The 9,767-nt window shown below is 39.6% G+C and overlaps 1 long non-coding RNA gene across 1 annotated transcript in view; it reads left to right on the forward strand.

The window, feature by feature from the left end:
- The window catches only part of LOC127576848 (uncharacterized), a 63,677-nt gene extending 59,809 nt beyond the window's left edge, over positions 1–3,868 (forward strand). Inside the window, exons 2-3 of the long non-coding RNA XR_007957290.1 lie at positions 2,114–2,189; positions 3,655–3,868. This is a non-coding gene — a long non-coding RNA (uncharacterized LOC127576848). The remainder of the gene's footprint in view (positions 1–2,113; positions 2,190–3,654) is intronic.
- The last annotated feature ends 5,899 nt before the right edge of the window (positions 3,869–9,767 follow it).

Here is a 9,767-nt window from a genome sequence, read left to right on the forward strand (position 1 = left end):
AACAGAATGGAGAGCCAGTGATATAGATCTGCTATTGATCTCAGAATCAGAATCAGGTTCATTATCACTGACATATGTTGTGAAATTTGTTGTTTTGTGGCAGCAGTACAGTGCAAGACATAAAGACATAAAAATTACTATAAGTTACAAAAATAAATAAATAGTGCAAAAGAGGAATAACGAGGTAGTGTTCATGGGTTCATGGACCATTCACAAATCTGATGGCAAAGGGGAAGAAGCCGTTCCTAAAACATTGAGTGTGGATCTTCAGGCTCCTGTACCTCCTCCCCGATGGTAGTAATGTGAAGAGGGCATGTCCTGGATGGTGAGAGTCCTTAATGATGGAGGTTGCCTTCTTGAGGCACTGTCTCTTGAAGACGTCCTCGATGGCGGGGTGGGTTATGTCCGTGATGGAGCTGACTGAGTCTACAATCCTCTACAGCCTCTTTCGATCCTGTGCATTGGAGCCTCCATACCACACTGTGATGCAACCAGTCAGAATGCTCTCCACTGTACATCTGTAGAAATTTTCAAGAGTCTTTGGTGACATACCAAATGTCCTCAAACTCCTAATGAAGTAGAGCTGCTAGCGTGCCTTCTTCATGATTGCATCAATGTGTTGGGCCCAAGATAGATCCACTGAGATGTTGATGCCCAGGAAATTGAAGCTGCTCATCCTTTCCACCGCTGACCCCGCAATGAAGACTGGTGTGTGTTCTCCCGACTTCTCCTTCCTGAAGTCCACAATCAGTTCCCTGGTCTTGCTGACGTTCAGTGCGAGGTTGTTGTTGCAACACCACTCCACTAGTCGATCTATCTCCTGTTCGCCTCCTCATCACCATCTGAGATTCTGCCAACAACAGTAGTGTCAATGACAAATTTATAGATGGTGTTTGAGCTGTGCCACACAGTCATGAGTGTAGAGAGAGTAGAGCAGTGGCTAAGCACACATCCTTGAGGTGTGCCTGTGTTGATTGTCCAGTGAGGTGGAGACGTTACTACCAATCCTTACTGAACTGTGGTCTCCTGATAAGGAAGTTGAGGATCCATTTGCAGAGGCCCAGGCTTAGAAGCTTGTTGATTAGTACTGAGTGGATGATGGTGTTGAACGCTGAGCTGTAATCAATAAACAGCAGCCTGATGTGTGTTTTGCTGTGGTCTAGGTGCTCCAAAGCTGAGTGGAGAGCCAGTGAGATTGTGTCCGCTGTGGACCTGTTGTGGTGGTAGGCAAATTGCAGTGAGTCCAGGTCCTTGCTCCGGCAGGAGTTAATTCTAGCCACAACCAACCTCTCAAAGCACTTCATCACAGTAGATGTGAGTGCTACGAGGCGATAGTCATTGAGGCAGCTCACCCTGCTCTTCTTGGGCAGAGTATGATTGATGCCCTTTTGAAGCAGGTGGGAATCTCTGACTGCAGCGGTGAGAGGTTGAACATGTCCTTGAACACTCCAGCCAGTTGGTCGGCACAGATTTTCAGTACCCTGCCAGGTACACCTTGTTGTCTGTGGTTGTGATAGGCAAATTGAAGAGGATCCAAGTCATTTCGATGGCAGGAGTTGATTCGCACCATAACCAACCTCTCGAAGCACTTCATTATGGTGGATGTAAGTACTAGTAGTGATTTAGACAGATCACTGGGCACTGGTACTATAGATGTCTTTTTGAAGCAGTTCATTGATTCTATGCTCAAAACTCTGGCCTAGGACTTCCCCCACAAATTTCTTATCCAGAGTACTCTCATGCATTGCATTCTCTGAGAGAAATGTTTCCTTGGTTTTGTAATGCGTTGTTCTCCTATCTGCAATCAAGTATCTCATCTTACTGTGTTAATGATATCTTTTGGTAGCAATACTGTTAGTGGTTAGCAACTCATCTAACTGTTGAATCCTCAAATGCGAAATGGAAGACAGTCATTATAAGGACTGTTTCAGTCATGATTTCCAAGAAAATGTGATCAGAACTACATGAGATTATGAAAATTAAAGCTGGTGTACATTAAGTCAGGGGTGATGACATATCTTCATCTCAAGCATTGATCTGTTTGGGGACAAGCAAAGTGTAAGTGTAAAGTAAACAAAGTTCAGCTTTACCTATGAGTTCCTTCTTATTCCAGGATGAATTTGCCTGAACCACAGGCAGAAAACATTGGAAAAGCTCATCAGGTCAGGCAGCATCTGTGGAAGCAAAAAGTAAGTGTTTTTTTACCTAAAACATTAACTCTGTTTCTCTTCCCACAGATGCTGCAAAGTCTTTTAAGTCTTTCCAGCACTTTCTGTTTTTATTTCAGATTTCTAGCGTGTACAGTATTTTTTTTACTTTTGTCACCTTAAATATAGGTCTTTTTTGGATAAAAATGTCTAAAAGAAGCATTGGAGGTGTTGATGAAAGACACAGTGGTGCCTTTTGTGTCAGCTCTCAATTAACCATTGGTCCAGCATGCAAATATCTTGCAGGTAGAGCAAGAAATTAAGAAAGCAAAAGTTACGTTAGCCTTTATTGTAAAAGGATATGTGTACAAAAGTAGAGAAAGCTTTCAGCAGTTATATAGGGCCCCGTTAAGGCTGCATCGAGAGTATTGTTTACAAGTCTGATCTCCCTGTCTTAGGGAGTATATAGTTGCAATAGAAGTAGCAGTGAAAGTTCATCATATTGACTCCTTGAATAGTGGGGTTTTTGTTTATATGAGGAGAGATGACTTTAGAAGAATGTGATGTGATTTCACTGAAACATATACAATTCTTATGGGGATTGATTGAGTAGAAAGTTGATGTTTCTTCCGGCTGGGGTGTCTAGAAGCAGGGGTCACAGCATCACAATAACAGGTCAAACATTCAGGACAGAGATGAAAAGAACTCTTCACACAAAAGACAGTAAATCTTTGAAATTCTCTACTCAAGGGGGCTGTGGGGGCTCAATCATTGCATATATTCAAGACAGATTGATAGATTTTAGATATTAAGCATTATATGGGGTTAATGCAGGAAAACAGCACTGAGGTAAAAGATCAACAATGATTTTATTGAATGACGGAACAGGCATTTCTGCTTCTATTGCTTATGTTCTTATCCCTTAATTAGAAATCAAAACAAAAAATATAGATCTTAAGGTCATATGGGTTAGAAATTTGTGTTTGATAGTGGTATAAAGTGGGCTGTATCAGACTGGCCACCTATTTTTTTTCCATTGACTCTAATGAAACAATGTATATCAAGTAGAGAATAGTAGGCAGCCAATCCGATACCATTTTATGTCACTGTCCAAGTTGAATTTCTACCTCATCGAATTTAAAGCTAAACCAGACTGCAGTGTAAAAGAATGAAAAGTTATTGATGAAATATTGAAAAAACTTGTGATAAAGTGGTGGATTTAGATAGATTTGAATTTATTGGCACTGATTGTAAAAACTTGGTTTTGTGACTTGTTCGTGCTTATTCATGGCACGTTGTTTACAATGGTAAGTGCATTTTGAACAAAGTATGACAAGGAAATAATAATGATAACTAAATGACATGCCTTAATAATAAGAACTTAATATAAATGTATTTAGAATAATCAAACAGTGAACTGATTTTCAGTATTTGTTATATTGGCCTGTATATATTTTAAATGATGATCTTTAAAAAATTACTTATGTTATTTATTACTCTTTTTCAGCAGAAACAGAATATATTGCTGTTTTCAGCCTTATTTCTCAAGACACACAAAAGCAGTCAAACTGTAAAAATCAACTCTATTACTGCTCAAATCCAGAAAGTCCTGTGATCCAGTCCATTATTTCTCATGCAGTACTGGCCCATTATGTTCCATACAATTTCCCTCCCTGTGTTTATTTCAAATTACTGTTATTTCCCCAGATGTGCCTCTCCTACATCAGGGTCTAATACATCCATGAACTGATCTGTAAACAAAGATCTTTGCATTCCTCCCAATGGATATCAGAAATATTCTAGTTTTTTATATTTAATTATTGCAAAGAAGCCACATATTGCTGCTAATTGCAAAGTGAATTATCATCATTAGGAAAAAGGGGGAAAATCAGTACATTCTTACAAGAATCACAGAAAAGATGCATATTATTAAAAAAAAGGGCATGTAAAAGGATTGCTATAAACTAAGTAATATCATAATTTATGGTGTCAAAAGAGATTTCAACTTTTTTTGTCAATTGTTTACAAATATCTATAACTACATGGTTGTAAGTTAGAAGAAAGCAATGTATGGAAAGAAAGATGAATCATTGTGTTTGGCTATTAGATTCGTAAATTATAAGCAGATATCTTGTTCAAATGCCTTGACTTAGAATGAGCCCACAGAAAGAAATGCAAAGGAACACCACTCCTACTCTCTGGAATCACACAGTTCATAGAGGCATTCTGTGTCACCAATAAAATTGGAAGATGTTTGGATTATGTAAACAAACCACTGTGGATAAATTTGTTTGAAGCTGACTTGGTGAAAAGATTTTATCAGGCCATGCTTATGCATGTTGTAAATATGTGAGTGGCAGTTTGTCAGAATAGTGACTTAGGCACCAAATACGATAACTGCTCACAATAAGAAAGTTTTTGACAACAAATGTACAGGAGATACCAATAGAGCATGAGTTAGATTCAGTGATAGACAGAATTTGAGTTCTTTTATTATTTGTCTGTACAAAATCAAAATGTACTGTATACAGAAAAACTGTAGTGAGATTCCTTTTAGTACAATTTGTAAAGGATTGTCTGTCACACTGTTCAGTTTTATTTTGGCCATTTGAATTGTCTAAACTAAACTCCATTTAAATTTTAATCCAAGTTTCATAATATTATCTGAAACCCACTAAGTGTTTTCCACTAAAGATTTGCTTGTTGACTGGTTAAGCGATTAAATATCAGTGGTTCATTCAAAATAGAGATACCCAGTATTATGAAGCCTTCAGAGAACTCCAGAGTGCCTTACCTGGCTTGTTAACAAAAAAAAATCAAGAACTTTTAAAGAGGTGCATTTTTAATTAAGCTTTTGCTGTGGTGCAACAAAGCGAGGCAAATGTAGCATACATTAGTTTGGGTATTTGAAAACCAATTAAGTCCAACACTTTATGATGTCAGCATTAAAATATTGTTATGTTTAAGCACTAATTTTATTTGCATGATGAATGGATTTAGTTTAGACTCAGGAAATCATGCTGTGAATATGTGTAATGAATCAGAAATCTTGATTTCTTGTACATATTTATATTGTAAAATTATTCAGAAATATGAATTATGAAGATAGTGCCACTTGTGGCTATTAGGCCATGGGTCTCTAATTTATGTGCTCTGTAAGGTAATCTCTGTATACTCATATCTTAGATATTTATCCCTTTGTTTCTGTACTAAAACAGTAATTTGCTGTCCTAAAGGACTATATGTTGATCAGCTACAAATTTTACACATATTTTTGTATTGTGATTCATGTATATTAGCAGATCTTTCTATCCATTTGTAAAATACATATATTATTGTAACTTTTTTAATAAAAAGTACTGTTCTAAACCTTCATGATTGGAACAGAAGTTGTATTTTTGTGTGATATTCCTTCACTACTTTTGACAATCTGTCTCACAATTCTGTGTTTCACCATTCCGTGTATTTCCGAATGGTTATTGAATCTGCTGATCTGATACAGAACTAGGCCCATTTGTCTCATCATTTGGTGCTAGCACTTAATCTAAAAGTGACTGCTCCATTTCATTCCCCTTAAATGATGCAGCACTTGCCACTTCAACAACTCTGAGTCAAACATTTGAGCTGTGGTTATGTTCTGTGCAATAAAGAGCTTCAAACTCTATTTCATTCCTCACTTTATGCTCTCCTTTCATTGTACAACTGGCCAGTAAAAATAATATTTTAATCCTTACCTTCTTAAAACTTTTTGCAAACTTAAAGAAAATCAGATTCCATCCTGAAATTTTCAATTCTTCTCCTTCTACTAAAAAAAATCATTTTTGGCATTTTCCATAATCAAATCTATCACTCCTTGCACTCTTTTCTTGATTCTCTGCAGTACCTATCCATGTGATTCCAATATTCTTCCAAAATAGTGCTAACCCATTGAAGGCCCCCTTAATTGGCCAGACAAAATTGTATACTTTAAGAATAATTTTCTCACATTTATTGGCAATACACAAAGCCTGAAATCCCTTTGACCCCCTGTAACCTTTTCTACCTGTTTGAGTATCTTTCCCCATTATATATCTGCACACCAAGTTCTGTCTATTCTTCCACAATGTTAAGAATCTTCCTATTACTAATCAACAGCAAACCTACCAACCAGTTGAATGTCATGTAAGCTCACATAAGTTTCCATTATCTCAAATTTGGTCATTATCAAAGTTTAATATTATGTTCCTGGGGCTTTGTCCAGGTCTTCATCGTAAGGGAAAATAAGAATAACCTACAGCAGATGTGGACCTGTCCAATGACCAATACATTCACAGGCTCAGATTTTCTGAGACAGTATCACAGAGATCTGTGATATCCTGCAAGGCAACCTTCATATACCTTCTAGTGCTTGGACTGTTCTCTCCGTGGAGGTCAAGGTAAAGGTGAAATAAAAACAGAGACTTCTGGAAAAATCTGTGGGAAGAGAAACAAGGTTAACATTTCAGGTCAGAGACCCTTCATCAGAACTGGGAAGGAGACAAAAAAAGGTAAGGGTGATTCTCATTTTTCTGGCCATTGGATCATTCCATATTGTAGCAGATGACTAAGGTGTGTCCCTCCAAGAGGTCACCTAGACTCTCTCCTGCTGAGGAATGATTTCTTCTATTTTGGTTTAAGTGAGGAGAACGTAGTATCTCAGCCACTGGGATTAGACACCATTTCTAGCTTCTCACAAGTCGAGGCAGTCACTAATTGTATTCATGTGCCATACAGGCTCCCCAAAATAATCTTGCCTTTTTTCTTAACAGAGCAGTTTTCCATTCAAAGTACAGGTGTATCTCCATCATGGGAAGAATCTCTTAATGGCAAATGCCATGTTTCCTTATAACAATAATGAGTCATTCATCCTCAAGGAGAGTGCGCAGTTGGACATTTTCAGCAACCAGCATTCCCAAGAGGGATGGGTCCAGGAGGACAAGGGTTAACCTCCATTTCCGTAGTTTCTCACACCAGCACGTTCACATAATATGCATGACATTAGCAATCTTCCTAGCTGAGGCATGGTCGAACATGTTACAGTGCCAGTAGCTGCCACAACAGTATGAATTATCTCTGCACACTGAAGAACGTTATCTGCTCTAAATGAGAACACATTCAAATGGTGCCATCTTGAGAATCATTTTTATATAGAGACATCAAAATGGAAAAGCAGGTCATTTGTCTCTACTGTTACCCAGACTTGTCCCTTTTCCATATGACAAATTTATAGCTGATATTCAATGTCCTAGAACAACGTCACAATGTCCTCTGTGTGGCTGTAGACTGACTGTTGAAAGGTTTGTCCCTTTCATTTGGAGTCCTACAGGTGTTCTGGATGACCTATGAGAGGCTTTTGCCTAAGTGGGCTAACTTCAGACTGTTGCCTATGGTTGAGTGGCACAGTGGTCTGTGATGACCAGCTGTGGGGCACAGTGAGTATGCTGCCATAGAAGATGTGTGGAAGGTGAATTGGTGCATACCAGATGATCTCTCAGGGGACTGCACAGAGAGTGGTGCAACAATCTGCTGGCAGTCAGGCTGCATGACTCTCCCTTTAACCCCCAGACCTTGAGGTGACCCAGCTGACAGACTCCAAATCACAGATGCCTTGTCCCTGATATCTTGTCCTCTGCACAACTCTGCTTGCAACGAGGATGTGCTTGAGTAGGAAGGAGCATGTCACTGCTCAACGGGGACACCAAGCTGCTCCCTGCTGGCACATCACTGTTCCTGAGGATCCCTAGCTGCTCCCATGTGGTAGACACCAGAACTGCAGCTATGTTCGTGGTGAGACCAATAGAGCTAAAAAGATGTTGTGTGGCCCCCACAGCATCTGTCATCTGAAGCCATTTGGCTATGTATGACAAAATTGTAGCTAAGCCCTTGCAAAGAAGCGTGCATGACCTTTTGGATGGACATCATGTTCTCCCGGTTCCACACAAACTCCTTTAAGGATATGAACATGGATTCCTCTATGTTCTTTGCCACCTCCTGCATTCGGCCAGGCAGGCTTGACAGTTCATTCACCACCTTGCTGTCCATCCGCGTCAGCTTTGTCATGCAATCATGAACCTCACCTGAATCCCCTGAGGTAATACACACCAACTCTCCAGTAAGCCTCCCGGCCAGATTCCTACACCTCATGGCATACTACTGCCCTCCAGTGCTTGGTATATCACCCCTTGACATATATCCCTCTAAATTAATCTGCTCAGCACACACATTTCCACTCTCTAAGATGTGCTGTGGGGTGTATTTGGTATTGGTATTGGTTTATTATTGTCACTTGTACCGAGGTACAGTGAAAAACTTGTCTTGCCTACCGATTATACAGGTTAATTCATTACACAGTGCAGTTACATTGAGTTAGTACAGAGTGCATTGAAGTAGTACAGGTAAAAACAATAACAGTGCAGAGTAAAGTGTCAAAGCTACAGAGAAAGTGCAGTGCAGGTAGACAATAATGTGCTAGGTCACAACAAGGTAGATTGTGAGGTCAAGAATCCATCTCATCGTAAAAGGGAACCGTTCAATAGTCTTATCACAATGGGATAGAAGCTGTCCTTGAGCCTGGTGGCATGTGCCCTCAGGGTCCTGTATCTTCTGCCTGATGAGAAAGGAGACAAGGGAGAATGACCCAGGTAAGTGAGGTCTTTGATTATGCTGGCTGCTTCTCCAAGGCAGCGAGAGGTAAAGACAGAGACCAAGGAGGGGAGGCTTGTTTCCGTGACAGGCTGGGCTGTTTCCACAACTCTTTGCAGTTTCTTACGGTCCTGGGCAGAGCAATTACCATACCACATTTGGGTCATGATCATAAAAGATAGTTGCTGCAGAGGGTTGTGGAGGCCAAGTCACTTGGATGTATTTAAGGCAGAGATTGATAGGATCTTGAATCTTGATTTGTAAAGGGCTGAGGGTTATGGGGAGAAGGCGGGAGAATGGGATTAAGAAAAAAAAATCAGTCCTGATTGAATGGTGGAGTAGATTCAATGGGCCAAATAGCCTAATTTTGCTCCAATATCTTATAATGATCATCAGCACCTATCCCCCACCTCCTCTTCTCCCTGCACTCTTCCCTCCTGCTCCTCCATCTCCCCAAACTCCTCCTGATTCTCCTCCAGCTCTGTTTCCTCATGTCCTGGTCAGGGTGAAACAGGTGCCTCCCCTGATAACCTACAGAGTCAAAACAAAATATTTGCTTTTTAATCCCAGTCAGACCATGTGGAAACACTTCCTTCAATAGCACAACATCATTTTTTTTCTTGATTACCAAGCAGAACATTGCCCAATAAAATTGCACAGTGGAAGATCAATCATTCAGAAAATTGTCTCCAGCATGACCTCTTTTCTAAATTATTCTTTTATGTGACAAGTTTTCACAAGTCTCTGACAATACATTTATGCAAATTCCATCATTTTCCATTTATAGCCCCTTCTTTAATGTCTTAAAAATCAACTAAGCTAAAGTAAGACTAATTAGTAGTGTCTTAATAGTACTTGCTCTTTTGGAGCATTGGTCACCTTTAGTCCTCTGTGTAACATTTGTTCCTATGCACTTTTGGTTGATCTTGGTTAGTACCTGCATTCTCTCTCTCTCCTTCC

This window comes from Pristis pectinata, chromosome 12 (genome assembly GCF_009764475.1).
Source record: "Pristis pectinata isolate sPriPec2 chromosome 12, sPriPec2.1.pri, whole genome shotgun sequence".
In the NCBI taxonomy this organism is placed as follows: Eukaryota; Metazoa; Chordata; class Chondrichthyes; order Rhinopristiformes; family Pristidae; genus Pristis; species Pristis pectinata.